The 18,246-nt window shown below is 35.1% G+C and overlaps 2 pseudogenes; both read left to right on the top strand.

Moving 5' to 3' along the window:
* The first annotated feature begins 3,407 nt into the window (after window positions 1-3,407).
* LOC128289108 (DNA-directed RNA polymerase subunit beta-like) lies at window positions 3,408-6,504 on the top strand (annotated as a pseudogene).
* Window positions 6,505-14,567: 8,063 nt separating this feature from the next.
* LOC128289107 (ATP synthase subunit a, chloroplastic-like) lies at window positions 14,568-15,288 on the top strand (annotated as a pseudogene).
* Window positions 15,289-18,246: the final 2,958 nt, after the last annotated feature.

The raw sequence follows: 18,246 nt of genomic DNA on the forward strand, positions 1-18,246 counted from the left end.
TACAAAAAAGGGGTAAAAATATATAAATAAAGAATTCTTTTGATTGGACCAGGCATCACTTTTTGTATTCGGTGTGGATAAAAGATCTTCCTATGTTATACTATTCAATTCTCGACGGTGAATCGATTTGATAGCCTAGATATTGTTATTCATGATATTGATCCGATTCGATGTCATTGAATGTAATCATTCATTGAATTTACAAGCGACAAATTTATCATCTCTATGGGATTAAATCGAGTTATTGCGAAGTAAAAAAACAATGAAATTATGAAGTAAATATTCTCGCATTTATTGCTACAGGCGCTGTTCATTCTAGTTCCTACCGCTTTTTACTTATAATATACGTAAAACTGTCAGTCAAAGTGATTAATTTGAATGAAACTTGACTTTTTATCAAGGAGTTAAGAAAAAAGGATTCAAATCTCGTCTTAAATAAAATGAATGGACTAGAATCAGCAGTATCCTATAAAACTCGATAGTATGGTAGAAAAAATATGAATCTTTCTACCATACTATCTATATCTATTATTGTAATGTAGAAAGATACAAGCAATATAGATGAATCCACAATATGATCTTCATACATGTCGATATCAATTAAAGATATGTACTGTACATAGTATCTCAATTTTATTTCTTCCTTGATCTATTTTATTTGTGTTGATTTCAATTAATCTGAAATAATTGAAAGGCAAGTCTTACGATTTTATAATTCTTTCATTTCATGGATTTGATTTTTTTGGTGGATACCGAGATTCCTATTAAAATAATCAGAAATGAAGGAAAAATGGAATGGAATAGGCATATATTAATTAAATTAATAAAAAAAAAAACCAAGTAATCTTTTTTGAACATTCCAAAAAGTAATTCGTTGAGCAACTGACAGATGATCCAAAGAGTTCTATGGTAACTTTTCTTCGTATTTCGTTTCGAAAAAAGGGTATACCCTGCCGATTTTGAATTTAACTTCTTTGATCCATGATATGAAATGAGTCAATAAAGCATTTCATAAATGAAATTCAAATAAAACAGGGGGTAAGTGTCTAATATGTGACTACACTAAGGCAAGATCTTATTAAAATGAAATTAAATAAAAAGACTTTTTTTTCTCTTTGAACAGTAAAGAGGAGAAATAAAACAAGCAAATACAGAAAACAAAGGGTTCCTTGTCCCTCATTGTCCGTTCATAACTCTGGTAAGAGCTGGTTCATCAAAATAGAAAATTTAGGAAGAATTCTTTTTTTTTGCCTATCATCCGGATCCTTTTACTTTCGAAATACGAACATGGGGATTATTGAAATGTTTATTTGATTTTGATTGAAAAGGTGTTATTCATAGAATACATTACTCCACTAGAATCCAAGAATTTCGAAATGAAGACTAATAAAATAGTTAAAATAAAAAAAGGCTTTGCAAAACGATCTAGAAAACAATTGATACGGTTTGATTCCTCAACCCCAATTAGGAGTACCCCTAGAGCCCACTTCTTTATACTACGAGTGAAAGGGAAAATGTAAAGACTACCATTAAAGCAGCCCAAAGCAAGACTTACTATATCCATGTTATTATGTCCCTATCTCTATGAATATGGAAACAAATATGAAGGAATTCAATTTTTCCATTATTTTCACTAATAATAGTGTAATTACTGGCCAGAGTCAAAAAAAAGGGAATTGTGACACCCAACCGTTGATGAATCACTTCGATAAATCCGCTTATAACAAGCTCTTATATGATTTCGAGTAAAATCGAGAACCATTAAGCACAAGCAAAATGCGCAGTAACACTTTTGGAAGTATCAAAAGAATGTTACTCACATGTATCAATAATAAGACTTATTCTTTCTTTTGGTGTCCCTCATTAAGTAAAAGCCAATTATCTATCAATCTAATATTAATTGGATGCCTGAACACTCAGAGACTTTCATCCGTCTGTATACAAAGTATCTTCCAACCCTTCTACAACCATTCATTAGTTAATTAGACACTCCCGTTATCCAATCTAATTCAAGACTCCTCTAGTAGCCACTCCATTAGTAAGGGGCTCCATATCAAGATTTACTGATTCCTTCCACTACTTTAGTTTTTCCTTGAATCCTAGACGTTAGGAGACGTTAGGATTTCAGTTTTTGTTGATCAGGCGACACCCGGTTTGAACTGGGGAATAAAGGTTTGCAGTCCCCCCTTACCGCTCGGCCATGTCGCCAAAGGTTACAAACAAAAAAGGAGAGTATCTCCTTTTCTTTTCATTTTTAGATCGGATCCATACCTTCAATTGGTTATAGTATCTCAAGACACACAATATCTAAAACTTTCCTTTCTTTTCTATTGAAAAGAAAATGTGGATTCTCAGTTACAAAAGTAAAAATTCAGGACAAATAAATTGGAACCATTAACTATTGACTGCAAATTTATGGACGATTCTTCTTCACTTGTCTTTTCTAATGGTATAAGAAAATAAAACTGGATACATAACTAAATTGATTTTTTTCAATAAAAAAACTTTCTTAATTTCAAGTATATTATAATAATATAACAGCAATTATCAGTCTATATAAACCCCAGAGCATAAGTTGTTACACAGTTATAGTTATCTAATGAGGTATTTTATCTATCTAGATATGATGTCCATAGGGAATCAGCAAGAAATTATCGTGTTTCAATTTTTCATTGAATAGATTAAAATAAAAGAAAAATAGAATTTTGATAGAGCACGCCATGTCTTGTCTCCATTAGAGCGTTATAATGGAATAAAGAAAGACATATATAAATAGAAATGCTATATCTGCACCTGTTTAATAAATAGAAGCCCTTTTCGTACGCACTTCAATCATATTCTAAATATTCTACTAAAAATAAAAACTAAAAAGTGGGTAAAAACATCTATCTTCTCTGCGAATCGTTTTTTGAACAATGGAGTCCATGAAAAAATTAAGCGCTAGAAAATCAACTCTCTCCTATATATATATTTTATGATTATTTTGTCTTTATCTCAACGAACAGATCAAATCAGAATTCCTTTCATTTTCTGGTATTCAATCGGATTGGAATATGTAATATCATAATAATGGTAGAAATTGAATTATTTTTTTATATTCTATACAAAACAAAACTCCATGCGGCTAAATGGCATTTATCAATTCTTTTCTGTATCTGTTTGTTATAAATATAAATTAAAATTTGAGTATAATTTTCTTCTTCCGTTCATACGCATTTCATATTTCATACATTCCACATATATTATATGGTATATGGAGTTAGATAAAATTTCATGTGATTCAGTAAACAGAATAGAAATTCAATTCCATCATTATTAGATCGATTCGTAGGATTCGATGAAGAATGAAAAAAGAATGGGATTTTTTGAAATGGGAAATTCAAAATGCTCAGGGATGAAAATGGGAAATGTCTACAATACCTGGGTTGAATCAGATACAATTTGAAGGATTTTGTGGTTCATGGATCAGGGCTTAACAGAAGAACTTTATAAGTTTCCAAAATTGAAGATACAGAGCGAAATTGAATTTCAATTATTTGTGGAAACATATCAATTAGTGGAACCGTTGATAAAGAAAGGGATGCTGTATGAATCACTCACATATTCTTCTGAATTATATGTATCCACCAGGATTAATTTGGAAAACCAGTAAGGATATGCAGAACAAACAATTTTATTGGAAACATTCCTTTAATGAACTCCTCGGAACTTCTATAGTAAATGGAATATACAAATTGTGATCAATCAAATATTGCAAGCCCGGTATCTATTATCGATCAGAATTGGATCATAACGGAATTTCGGTCTATACTGGTACCATAATATCAGATTGGGGAGGAGGTTAGAATTAGAGATTGATAGAAAAGCAAGGATATGGGCTCGTGTAAGTAGGAAACAGAAAATATCTATTCTAGTTCTATCATCAGCTATGGGTTCGAATCTAAGAAATTCTAGAGAATGTTTGCTACCTGAGATTTTCTTGTCTTTCCTGACCGATAAGGAAAAAAAAAAATTGGGTCAAAAGAAAATGCCATTTGGAGTTTTATCAACAATTTTCTTGTGTAGGCGGGGATCGGTATTTTCTGAATCCTTGTGTAAGGAATTACAAAGAAATTCTTTCAAGAATGTGAATTAGGAAGGATTGGTCGACAGAATTGAATCTTAATATACCTCAGAACAATACATTTTGTTACCGCGAGATATATTGGCAGCTGCGGATCGTTTGATTGGAATGAAATTTGGAATGGTACCTTGACGATATGAATCATTTGAAAAATAAGCGTATTCGTTCTGTGGATCTCTACAAGATCAATTCGGATTGGCTCTGGTTCGTTTAGAAAATGTAGTTAGAGGAACTATATGCGGAGCAATTAGGCATAAATTGATACCGACTCTCAGAATTTGGTAACTTCGACTCCATTAACAACCACTTATGAATCCTTTTGGATTACACCCATTGTCTCAAGTTTGGATCGAACAAATCCATTGACACAAATAGTGCATGGGGAGAATTGGTTATTTGGGCCCCGGAGGATTGACCGGGCGAACTGCTAATTTTCGGATACGAGATATCCATCCTAGTCACTGGACGCATTTGCCCAATTGACACGTCTGAAGGGATCAATGTTGGACTTATCGGATCCTTAGCAATTCATGCCAGGATTGGTCATTGAGGTCTCTAGAAAGTCCATTTTATAAATCTTTGAGAGATCAAAAAAGCACAGATGCTTTATTTATCCCCAAGTCGAGATGAATATTATATGTGTAGCGGCAGGAAATTCTTTGGCCTTGAATCAGGGTATTCAGGAAGAACAGGTTGTTCCGGCTCGATACCGTAAAATTCCTGACTATTGCATGGGAACAAGTTCATCTTCGAAGTATTTTTCCTTTTCAATATTTTTCTATTGGAGCTTCCTCATTCCTTTTATCGAGCATAATGACGCGAATCAGGCTTTAATGAGTTCTAATATACAACGCCAAGCAGTTCCGCTTTCTCGTTCCGAGAAGTGCATTGTTGGAACTGGGTTGGAACGCCAAGTGGCTCTAGATTCAGGAGTTCCTATAGCCGATCACGAGGAAAGATCATTTCCACCGATACTGACAAGATTATTTTATCGGGCAATGGAGATGCTCTAGGCATTCCATTAGTTATGTATCAACGTTCCAAAAAATACTTGTATGCATCAAACTGCCCGGGTTCGGCGGGTAAATGCATTAAAGAGGGCAAATTTAGCGGACGGTGCCGCTACGGTTGATGGCGAACTCGCTTTGGGCAAAAACGTACTAGTAGCTTATATGCCATGGGAAGGTTACAATTTTGAGGATGCGGTACTCATTAGCGAGCGTCTAGTATATGAAGATATTATACTTCTTTTCACATACGAAAATATGAAATTCAGACTCATGTGACAAGCCAAGGTCCTGAAAGAATCACTAACGAAATACCGCACCTAGAAGCCCATTTACTCCAATTTAGACAAAAATGGAATTGTGATGCTGGGATCTTGGGTGGAGACAGGCGATATTTTAGTAGGTAAATTAACGCCTCAGGTGGCGAAAAGAATCATCGTATGCTCCAGAAGATAGATTATTACAGGCCATACTTGGGATTCAGGTATCCACTTCAAAGGAAACCTGTCTAAAATTACCTATAGGTGGGAGGGTCGAGTCATCGATGTGAGATGGGTCCAGAAAAAGGGGTTCTAGTTATAATCCGGAAACGATTCGTGTCTATATTTCACAGAAACGCGAAATCAAAGTAGGCGATAAAGTAGCCGGAAGGCATGAAATAAAGGGATCATTTCAAAATTTTACCTAGACAGGATATACCTTATTGCAAGACAGAAGACCTGTTGATATGGTCTTCAACCCATTAGAATACCTTCACGAATGAATGTAGGACAGCTATTTGAATGCTCGCTTGGGTTAGCAGGAGTCTACTAGATGAACATTATCGAATAGCACCATTTGATGAGAGATATGAACAAGAGGCTTCGAAAACTAGTGTTTTCCGAATTATATCAAGCCAGTAAGCAAACAGCGAATCCATGGGTATTTGAACCCGAATATCAGGAAAAGCCGAATATTTGATGGAAGACAGGAGGCCCCTTTGAGCAACCTGTTATAATAGGAAAACCTTATATCTTGAAATTAATTCATCAAGTTGATGATAAAATACATGGGCGTTCAGTGGACATTATGCACTTGTTACACAACAACCATTAGAGGAAGGTCCAAGCAAGGACAACAGGTAGGAGAAATGGAGGTTTGGGCTCTAGAGGGATTTGGTGTTGCTCATATTTTACAAGAAATGCTTACTTATAAATCTGATCATATAGAGCTCAAGAAGTACTTGGGACTACGATCATTGGAGGAACAATACCTAAACCAAGATGCTCCAGAATCTTTTCGATTGCTCGTCCGAAATTACGATCTTTGGCTCTGGAACTGAATCATTTCCTTGTATCTGAGAAGAACTTCCAGATTAATAGGAAGGAAGCTTAATCGGAATGAATCAGAATTTTCTTCTATGATCGACCGATATAAACATCAACAACTCGAATTGGATCAGTTTCTCCCCAACAAATAAGTGCTTGGGCCAAGAAAATCCTACCTAATGGAGAAACCGTTGGAGGGTGACAAAACCTATACTTTTCATTACAAAACCAATAAACCGGAAAAGGATGGATTATTTTGTGAAAGAATTTTGGACCTATAAAAGTGGAATTTGCGCTTGTGAAATTATCGAGTAATTGGAAATCAAAGGAGGGCCCTAAATTTTGTGAACAATGCGGAGTTGAATTTGTTGATTCTCGGATACGAAGATATCAAATGGGATACATAAGGCTGGCATGTCCAGTAACTCATGTATAATATTTGAAACGTCTTCCTAGTTATATCGCCAATCTTTAGACAAACCTCTTAAAGAATTAGAGGTCTAGTATACTGCGATGTGATTTGATCGAAATTATTATTTTACAGATTAGGAATGAGAAACTGTCATCCCATTCAATCGAATTGGGATGCCCTGGATCTGACATGTCTCTTGGGAAGAGTAACATGAAGCTCAGAATTATGGGCGTATTCAATACTCCCAAATAAAAGGGAATTGGTCTATGGTCGAGTCAGTAAAATAAATAACTAGGAATTTTGAGTTGTACCTCGTGAAAAAAGACTTCTTTTTTTGTAGATTAACCGTTCTCATTTCTTTTAGTTCTTTTAGAAGAAATGAAATTATGTTCAAGAAACAAATATGTCATGGTTGCAGGAGTCTATACATCGCATATAGGCTTGGGCTTTAAGTTAAGGGCATCGTGGTATAATCGTCGAGTACCGCAGGACCTAAGAGATCGAATGGAAGGTACATAGACAAGTAAATCCCTTATGACCTCCTTTAATTTAAGAGGATTCAGCATTCGAGGGAAGTAGACTACTCAAAATTTCACATTTCATTTATGTCCTAATTTTGAATTGAATAAAATTAAGAAAATCTAAATCAATAAAGAAGAATCAATCAATGAAATGTTTCTTGGAACTTGAGTAAAGAGTAGACCTTTTGGGGGTTCTAGAATTTGAAAGAGAACTCCTTTACTTTATCTTTATTTGGTGTAACTACTTGGCCGGATGAGAGAAACTCTCATGTCCGATTTTGAGGGGATCAGGGAACCCTATCCTAATTTTTCTTTGCTAGGCCCATCGCTAAAAACCTACTTTCTTACGATTACGAGGTTCATTCGAATATGAAATTCAATCCTGGAAATACAGTATCCCTTTTTTACCAAGGTTTCGATACATTTCGAAGTCAAATTTCTACCGGAGCAGGTGCTATTCGAGAACAATTAGCCGATCTAGATTTGCGAATTCTTATCGATTATTCGGTGGTAGAATGGAAAAATTAGGAGAAGAAGGCCTCACGGGTAATGAATGGGAAGATCGAAAAATTGGAAGAAGAGGATTTTTGGTTAGACGCATGGAATTGGCTAAGCATTTTATTCGAACAAATATAGAACCAGAATGGATGGTTTATGTCTATTACCAGTTCTTCCTCCCGAGTTGAGACCGATCATTCAGATAGATGGGGGTAAACTAATGAGTTCGGATATTAATGAACTCTATAGAAGAGTTATCTATCGAAATAATACTCTTACCGATCTATTAACAACAAGTAGATCTACGCCAGAAGAATTAGTAATGTGTCAGGAAAAATTGGTACAAGAAGCCGTGGATACACTTCTTGATAATGGAATCCGCGGACAACCAATGAGGACGGTCATAATAAGGTTTACAAGTCGTTTCAGATGTAATTGAAGGCAAAGGGAAGATTTCGCGAGACTTTGCTTGCAAACAGAGTCGATTATTCAGGACGTTCTGTCATTGTTGTTGGCCCCTCACTTTCATTACATCGCTGTGGATTGCCTCATGAAATAGCAATAGAGCTTTCCAGACATTTGTAATTCGCGGTCTAATTAGACATCTTGCTCCGAACATAGGAGTTGCTAAGAGTAAAATTCGGAAAAAGGGCCGATTGTATGGGAAATACTGCAAGTTATGCGGGGACATCCTGTATTGCTTGAATAGAGCGCCTCTGCATTAGGTATACAGGCATTCCAACCTATTTTAGTGGAAGGACGCTATTTGTTTACATCCATTAGTTTGTAAGGATTCAATGCAGACTTTGATGGGGATCAAATGGCAGTTCATGTACCTTTATCTTTAGAGGCGCAAGCGGAAGGCTCGTTTACTTATGTTTTCTCATATGAATCTCTTGTCTCCAGCTATTGGGATCCCATTTCCGTACCTACTCAAGATATGCTTATTGGGCTCTATGTATTAACGAGTGGAATCGTCGAGTATTTGTGCGAATAGGTATAATCCATGGAATCGAAAAAAGCTATCAAAATGAAAGAATTGACGATAATAACTATAAGTCTACAAGGGAGCCTTTTTTGTAATTCCTATGATGCGATTGGAGCTTATAGGCGAAAAGAATCAATTTAGATAGTCCTTTGTGGCTCCGGTGGCGACTAGAGCAATGCGTTATTGCTTCAAGAAAGCTCCATCGAAGTTCACTATGAATCTTCAGGTACCTATCATAAGTTATGGACATTATCTAATAGTAAAGTTTAAAAAAAAATTCTTTGTATACATTCAACCACTGTTGGTCATATTTCTCTTTACCGAGAAATCGAAGAAGCTATACAAGGGTTTTTCAGGCCTACTCATATGATACAATCATATATGTATCTAAGCTAAAAATTCTATGACACCAATATGAATTCGGTCTCTCCGGTTCAACTAGGACCCCAGTTCTGACCCGACTTTCTACCAAAATCAAGATCGAGAAAGGAAGTTTTCCAATCATTGACTCAAACCCATTGGCAGAAGTCCACTCAGCGGAATAAGGGGTATTTATGGCAGAACGGGCCAATCTGGTATTTCACAATAAAGTGATAGATGGAACTGCCATTAAACGACTTATTAGATTAATAGATCACTTGGATGGCATATACATCACACATCCTGGATCAAGTAAAAGCTCTGGGTTTCCAGCAAGCCACTGCTACATCCATTTCATTAGGAATTGATGATCTTTTAACGATACCTTCTAAGGGATGGCTAGTCCAAGATGCTGAACAACAAAGTTTGATTTTGGAAAAACACCATCATTTTGAGAATGTACACGCGGTAGAAAATTACGCCAATCAATTGAGATATGGTATGCTACAAGTGAATATTTGCGACAAGAAATGAATCCTAATTTTAGGATGACTGACCCGTTTAAAGTCCATATAATGTCTTTTCAGGAGCTAGAAATGCATCTCAAGTTACCAATTAGTAGGTATGAGAGGATTAATGTCGGATCCCCAGGACAAATGATCGATTTACCCATTCAAAGCAATTTACGCGAAGGACTGTCTTTAACAGAATATATCATTTCTTGCTACGGAGCCCAAAGGGGTTGTGGATACCGCCATTACGAACATCAGATGCTGGATATCTTACGCGCAGACTTGTTGAAGTAGTTCAACACATTGTTATACGTAGAACAGATTGTGGCACCACCGAGGGATTTCTGTGAGTCCTCAAAGAGGACGCTTCCGGAAAGAATTTTTATCCAAACATTAATTGGTCGTGTAGCGGACGATATATATATGGGTCCGCGGTGCATTGCCATTCGAAATCAGATATTGGGCGGAAGCTTCGATCGATTCAGAGCCTTTCGAACACAACCAATATCTATTCGAACTCCCTTTACTTGTAGGAGTACATCTTGGTTGTCGATTATGTTATGGTCGGGCCCCACTCATGGTGACCTGGTTGAGGGCTGTAGGTATTATTGCGGGGCAATCCATTGGAGAACCGGAACGCAACTATTAGAACTTTTCATACCGGCGGGTATTTACAGGGGTACTGCAGAACATGTCGAGCCCTTTTAATAAAATAAAATTCAATGAGGATTTGGTTCATCCTACACGCACACGTCACGGGCATCCTGCTTTTTATATTATCGGGACTTGTGTAATTATTGAGTGAAGATATTATACATAAGGTGACTATTCCACCAAAAGTTTTCTTTTAGTTCAAAACGATCAATATGTAGAATCAGAACAAGTGATTGCTGAGATTCGCGCAGGAACATACACTTTAAATTTGAAAGAGGTTCGAAAACATATTTATTCTGACTCAGAGGAAATGCACTGGAGTACCGATGTACCATTCCTTGAATTTACATATAGTAATGTCCATCTCTTACCAAAACAACCATTTGTGGATATTATCAGGGGTTCGTACAAATTCAGTAGTTCCTTTTCGCTCCACAAGGATCAAGATCAAATAAACATTCATTATCTTTCTGCCGAACGAAGATATATTTCTAGATTCTCAGTGAATAATGATCAAGTGAGACACAACTTATTTAGTTCGGATTTTCGGATAAAAAGAAGGAAGTTTACGATTATTCAGAATTGAATCGAATAATAGGTACTGGGCATTGTGATTTCATATATTCTGCTATTCTCCACGAATGCTGATTTATTGGCAAAGAGACGAAGAAATAGATTTATTATTCCATTTCAATTGATTCAAGACCAAGAGAAAGAACTAATGCTACATTCCCATTCCGGTATCTCGATGGAAATACCCATAAATGGTATTTTCCGTAGAAAAAGTATTCTTGCTTTTTTTGACGATCCTCGATACAGAAGAAAGAGTTCAGGAATTACTAAATATGGGACTCTAGGGGCGCATTCAATCGTCAAAAGGGAGGATGTGATTGAGTATCGAGGAGTCAAAAAGGTTAAGCCAAATACCAAATGAAAGTAGATCGATTTTTTCATTCGAGGAAGTGCATATTTTATCCGAATCTTCTTCCATAATGGTACGGAACAATAGTATCATTGGAGTAGATACCCCAATCACTTTAAATACAAGAAGCCAAGTGGGCGGATTGGTCCGAGTGGAAAGAAAAAAAAAAAGGATTGAACTGAAAATTTTTCAGGTAATATCTATTTTCCCGGAGAAAGAGATAAGATATCTCGACACAGTGGCATCTTGATACCACCGGAACAGGCAAAACAAACTCTGGAATCAAAAATTGAAAAATGGATCTATGTCCAACGGATCCACCTACCAAGAAAAAAGTATTTTGTTTTGGTTCGACCTGTAACCCCATATGAAATACCGGACGGTCTAAATTTAGCAACACTCTTCCCCAGGATCCATTTCAGAAAAATAATATGCAACTTCAAGCTGTCAATTATATCCTTTATGGAAATGGCAAACCGACTCGGAGAATTTCTGACACAAGTATTCAACTAGTTCGGACTTGTTTAGTGTTGAGTTGGGACCAAGACAACAAAAGTTCTTTCGCCGAAGAGGTCTGTGCTTCCTTTGTTGAAGTAAGGACAAATGGTCTGATTCGAGATTTCCTAAGAATCGACTTAGTGAAATCTCATATTTTTTATATCAGAAAAAGAAATGATCCGTCAGGTTCAGAATTGATTTCTGATAATAGGTCAGATCGTACCAATAAAAATCCGTTTTATTCCATTTATTCCAACAAAAGTTCAACAATCGTTTAGCCAAATCACGGAACTATTCATACGCTCTTGAACAGAAATAAGAATCCCAATCTTTGATAATTTTGTCAGCATCTAATTGTTTTCGCATGGGCCCATTCAACGATGTAAAATATCACAATGTGATAAAACAATCAATTAAAAGATCTCTAATTAAAATTTATTGGGTCCTTTAGAACAGCCCCAAATTTTTTATTCATCATTTTACCTTTAATAACTCATAATCAGACCTCGGTAGCGAAATATTTTGAGCTTGACAATTTAAAACAGGCTTTTCAAGTACTTAACTATTATTTAATAGCTGAAAATGGGAGAATTTATAATTTCGATCCATGCCGTAACATCTTTTTGAATGCAGTCAATTTGAATTGGTATTTTCCCCATCATCATTATCATCATAATTATTGTGAAGAAACGTCCACAATAATTAGTCTTGAGCAGTTTATTTGTGAAAATGTATGTATAGCCAAAAGCGGACCACTAAAATCAGGTCAAGTTTTTATTGTTCAAGCTGATTCTATAGTAATAAGATCAGCTAAGCCTTATTTAGCGACTCCGGGAGCAACTGTCCATGGGCATTATGGAAAACCCTTTAGAAGGAGATACGTTAGTTACATTTATATATGAAAAATCGAGATCTGGTGATATAACGCAGGGTCTTCCAAAAGTGGAACAAGTGTTAGAAGTGCGTTCGATTGATTCAATATCGATGAACCTAGAAAAGAGAATTGAGGTTGGAACAGATGTATAACAAAATTCTTGGAATTCCTTGGGGATTCGTGATTGGTGCTGAGCTAACTATAGTGCAAAGTCGTCTCTCTTTGGTTAATAAGATCCAAAGGTTTATCGATCTCAGGGGTACAGATCCATAATAGGCATATAAATTATTGTACGTCAAATAACATCAAAAGTATTGGTTTCAGAAGATGGAATGTCTAATGTTTTTTACCGGGGAACTGATTGGATTATTGCGAGCGGAACGAACAGGGCGTGCTTTAGAAGAAGCGATTTGTTATCGAGCCGTTTTATTAGGAATAACGAGAGCATCTCTGAACACTCAAAGTTTATATCTGAAGCAAGTTTTCAAGAAACTGCTCGAGTTTTAAAAGCTGCTCTCCGAGGTCGTATCGATTGGTTGAAAGGCCTGAAAGAAAACGTTGTGCTTGGGGTATGATACCCGCCGGTACCGGATTCAAAGTTAGTGCACCGGTCACGGCAACATAACAACATTCTTTTGGAAACAAAAAAAAATTTCTTCGGGGAAATGAGAGATATTTTCTTCCACCACCGAGAATTATTTGACTCTTGCATTTCAAACAATTTACATGATACATCAGGCCGCTCTTTTATAGTATAAAATTTAATGATTCTTAAGATAATTTGTTGTGGTCATTTGAGTTGTTAATTTGTTAATAGTAATAAAGAGAATAACGAATAGAAAGTAATGGCTTGGCTCGTGGATAAACGACCAATCCCAGTGAAGAGAAGGTTCCATTGGAACTATTATTTATTCAGGTGTCTTGTCTCTCTTTTTACTTAAAAAAGAGAAGAAGATGCAAACAAAATGGCAAGAAGATATTGGAACATAAATTTGGAAGAGATGTTGGAAGCAGGAGTTCATTTTGGTCATGGTACTAGGAAATGGAATCCTAGAATGGCATATATATCTCTGCAAAACGTAAATTATTCATATTACAAATCACTAGAACCGCTCGTTTTTTATCAGAAGCTTGTGATTTAGTTTTTGATGCAGCAAGTAAGGAAAACAATTCTTAATTGTTGGTACCAAAAATAAAGCCCGCTGATTCGGTGGCGCGGGCTGCAATAAGGGCTCGGTGTCATTATATTAATAAAAATGGCTCGGTGGTATGTTAACAAATTGGCCCACTAGAAACGAGGCTTCATAAGTTCAGGGACTTGAGAACAGAACAAAAGACGGGGACTCAACCGTCTTCCGAAAGAGACAGCTATGTTGAAGAGACAATTATCTCGCGCAAACATATCTGGGCGGGATTAAATATATGACGAGATTGCCTGATATTGTAATCATCGTTGATCAGCAAGAAGAATATACGGCTCTGCGAGAATGTATCACTTTGAATTCCAACAATTTGTTTAATCGATACAAATAGCGATCCCGATCTCGCAGATATTTCGATTCCAGCAAATGATGACGCTATAGCTTCAATTCGATTAATTCTTAACAAATTAGTAGTCACAATTTGTGGGTCGTTCTAGCTATATACGAAATCCTTGATTAATAATAAGATAAATAAATTCTTTTTGGAACTACATAGATCTGGAACTTTTGGAACTACATAGATCTATGGAATCGAATAATATATCCTGAATCGCACAAAAGAGATAAAAAACTGTGAATATTGTGATTAGTTTCGTCAGTGTCAAAAATATAGAATTTGAGTAGGCAGAGAAGATTGAATCAAAATAATTCCTTTTTTAAGTAAAGTTCTATTTCTGTCAGAGGGCAATATGAATGGTATATCAAACGCACTAAACAGGTTATACGATATCTCTGGTGTGGAAATGGTAACATTTCTATTGGCAAATAGCGGTTTCAAGTCCATGCCAAGTACTTATTACCTCTTGGGTTGTAATTGCTATCTTATTAGGTTCCGCCGTTATCGCTGTTCGGAATCCACAAACCATTCCAACCGCCGGTCAAAATTTCTTCGAATATGTTCTTGAATTCATTCGAGACGTAAGCAAAACTCAGATTGGAGAAGAATATGGTCCATGGGTTCCCTTTATTGGAACTATGTTTCTATTTATTTTTGTTTCTAACTGGTCGGTGCTCTGTTACCTTGAAAATCATTAATTACCTCATGGAGAGTTAGCCACCCACGAATGATATAAATACTACTGTTGCTTTTAGCTTTACTCACGTCAGTAGCATATTTCTATGCGGGTCTTTCAAAAAAGGATTGGGGTATTTCAGTAAATACATTCAACCCTCCAATTCTTTTACCTATTAACATTTTAGAGATTTCACAAAACCCTTATCATAGTTTTCGACTTTTCAGGAATATATTAGCTGATGAATTAGTAGTTGTTGTTCTTGTTTCTTTAGTACCTTCAGTCGTCCCTATACCTGTCATGTTCCTTGGATTATTTACAGTGGATTCAAGCTCTTATTTTTGCAACTTTAGCTGCGGCTTATATAGAAGCGATCATGGAGGTCATCATTGACTAGTTTTTGTTTTTGAAATAGTTAGCCCTTTTTAGCTTAGCTTGGTCAATCAATGTAATGCAACTCAAGATAATCTACTTACTTAGGGACCATAAATATACAAATACGACGATCTAGAGTAATAACAAAAAGATTACGATGAAAATTGTAATAAAAAAGGAAGAGATCTAATTGAAAGATCTTTTCCTAAAATTCAGGTTAGTCCATTTTTATTACTTATATTTATATCATATTTACCTTCGATCAATATTATCCGATCAATATTATCTTATCTTGATATTGTTTTGTTTATTCAATTTCAATATTATGAGTCCTAATTAGAATAGAATTCTTATGGTATCAATTTAGGGTCTATGATTTTAAAAAGCTGTTCTTTATATAGATATGAATGATTCCCATTTCAGTCGATTTCTTCATTCAATTCAATGATTGACCAAAAGAAATTTTTTTTTTCATAAATAATAAAATAAATTGCATGAACTTAGCTCAATCAAATACTGATATTGATGTTTTATTTCTATGCAATGATTTGGTCTAATGAATTCGTCCATTTAGATTGTATCCATGTGAGATAATGCTAAATAAAAAATAAAAGGAAGAGACGAATTTACATTACAAAAAACGATATAAAAAAAATGATTAGGAAAAAAAGGGGGGGTAAAATTAGGTATATGGAATCTAATGGCTATAAGACAGCTCTTGTCTATCCTTTGAGGAATAATTCTAGAATCCAATTGAATCTAAGACATGAATAGTTGGTTTACGTTATGTAAGAAACACATGTATAGGATATTAGATATTGACTAGTTATATACGAACATATTGACTAGTTATATACGAACTCAAAATATATCTAATCAACCTACTACTGTGGAGTTAGATAGGTATTCCAATAGAAGAATAAAGTTCCTCTGTTTCGTCTTTTGCTTTAGATTGAACGAATAAAGAGATAAAATAAAGACAAAAACGAAGAATTCAAAGCAAGAATGGGTTGGAAAAAAGGGAAGAACAAAGTATGCGGATTCAAAAAATCTAGTGGATAGGACCTAAAAAGATGTCAAAATAGTTCTGACGGTTCAATAATCTTCTCACTTCCATTCAGGTTCAGTTACTTCGGCAGGTTGAATCTTAGCGATGGAATAATATAATTAAGTCAAAATTCATTGGATGATTGTATCATTAACCATTTCTTTATTTTGGTGCGAGGAACTTATCATGAATCCACTGATTTCTGCCGCTTCCGTTATTGCTGCTGGGTTGGCTGTCGGGCTTGCTCTATTGGACCTGGAGTTGGTCAAGGTACTGCTGCAGGCCAAGCTGTAGAAGGTATCATGAGACAACCCGAGGCGGAGGAAAAATACGAGTACTTTATTGTTAGTTTGGCTTTTATGGAAGCTTTAACAATTTATGGGCTGGTTGTAGCATTGGCACTCTTATTTGCGAATCCCTTTGTTTAATCCTATAAACATGAAATTTTGTATTTTTTTCTTATTTTATGGCTTGGGACTTACTCCTCCTTTTCGAATTCTATCAAGATTTCACCTACAATTAATTATTCGTTGGGACAATAATCCATGGGAAGGATTAATTTGAGGATGAGGAATTATCACACCGACTCGCTTTCTTCCTTCCTTCTTAGTTCAAGAGAACCCTTATTTCTCATTTATTGTTTAAAGGTATTGCAACAATGAGGTATTTTGCCATTGACATGAAACCTGCCCCTAATTCTAATAAAATTATTATTATTAGAATTTTCAATTGAAAAAAAAATACATTTCTAGCTAACTAGATAAATAGAATATATTTTGACTCCGTTTAGACATAGGTAAATGAAAATTCATTATTTATGAATAATTTTATAAAAATTTAATAATTTATTAAAACAAAAAAGAAATACATAGAATTAGAATAATTAGAATAATATAAATATGATAGAATAGAATAAATGGAAAAGGAGTCAAAGCGATATAATACAAAAAAAAAACGAGTTCTTTTTTTAGTCTATCTAAAATAAAATAGGAGATCATATGAAAAATGTAACCGATTCTTTCGTTTCCTTGGGTCACTGGCCATCCGCCGGGAGTTTCGGGTTAATACCGATATTTTAGCAACAAATCAATAAATCTAAGTGTAGTCCTTGGTGTATTGATCTTTTTTGGAAAGGGAGTGTGTGCAGTTGTTTATTTCAAGAATAGGCTGGATTCACCCAGTTGTACTTTTTTCATTATAACTAGGAAAGAAAAATTGCATGATCCACAATTACTTCTGAATAAATTTTTAAAATCATATTATAGAACCATAGCATTTCGTGATTCATTGGTACATCGACTTTGATTCTCTATTAACCAATAATCTGGGACCATTAACATGGTTAAGGCAAACCCGTTTGAAGTTCAGATGCAGCAGGGTACTCTTTCTACTACTATGTTACTAAATACAGAAATATTTTCAAAACAAAAATGTTTTTCGATATAAAACACTCATGTCGATAAAACGATTTGAGCCCTTTTCCAATGCTGAATCGATGACCTATGTATAAGGAGAAGAATTCTTTGAATTTGAAGAAAAAAAACAACTTTGCTGACAAATTACAATTATACATTATACAATTCTAAGTACAATTAGAAATTCCAAATTATATGTAACTTTTATTTATTATTTTTTATTATACTTTTTAGTTTTTGATATATTTTCTATTTTGGTCAGAAGAATCCTCCGAATATTCTGGTCTTGGATTAGTAATCAGTTTCTATATTTTGGAATATGAATAGAGACGAGAGGAGAGGGTAAGCTCATTACATTAGAAAAAAAGATATTGGAATTAATTCCCAATAAATAAGAAATAATTGAGCGTGAGCCAAATGAATCGAAAGGTTCATGTTTGGTTCAGGAAGGGATCATGGAATTTTGAAATAAAAAAAATGAATGGAAAGATAATCTACTTTCATTAAGTGATTTATT

Source organism: Gossypium arboreum, unplaced genomic scaffold (genome assembly GCF_025698485.1).
Source record: "Gossypium arboreum isolate Shixiya-1 unplaced genomic scaffold, ASM2569848v2 Contig00461, whole genome shotgun sequence".
NCBI lineage: Eukaryota > Viridiplantae > Streptophyta > Magnoliopsida > Malvales > Malvaceae > Gossypium > Gossypium arboreum.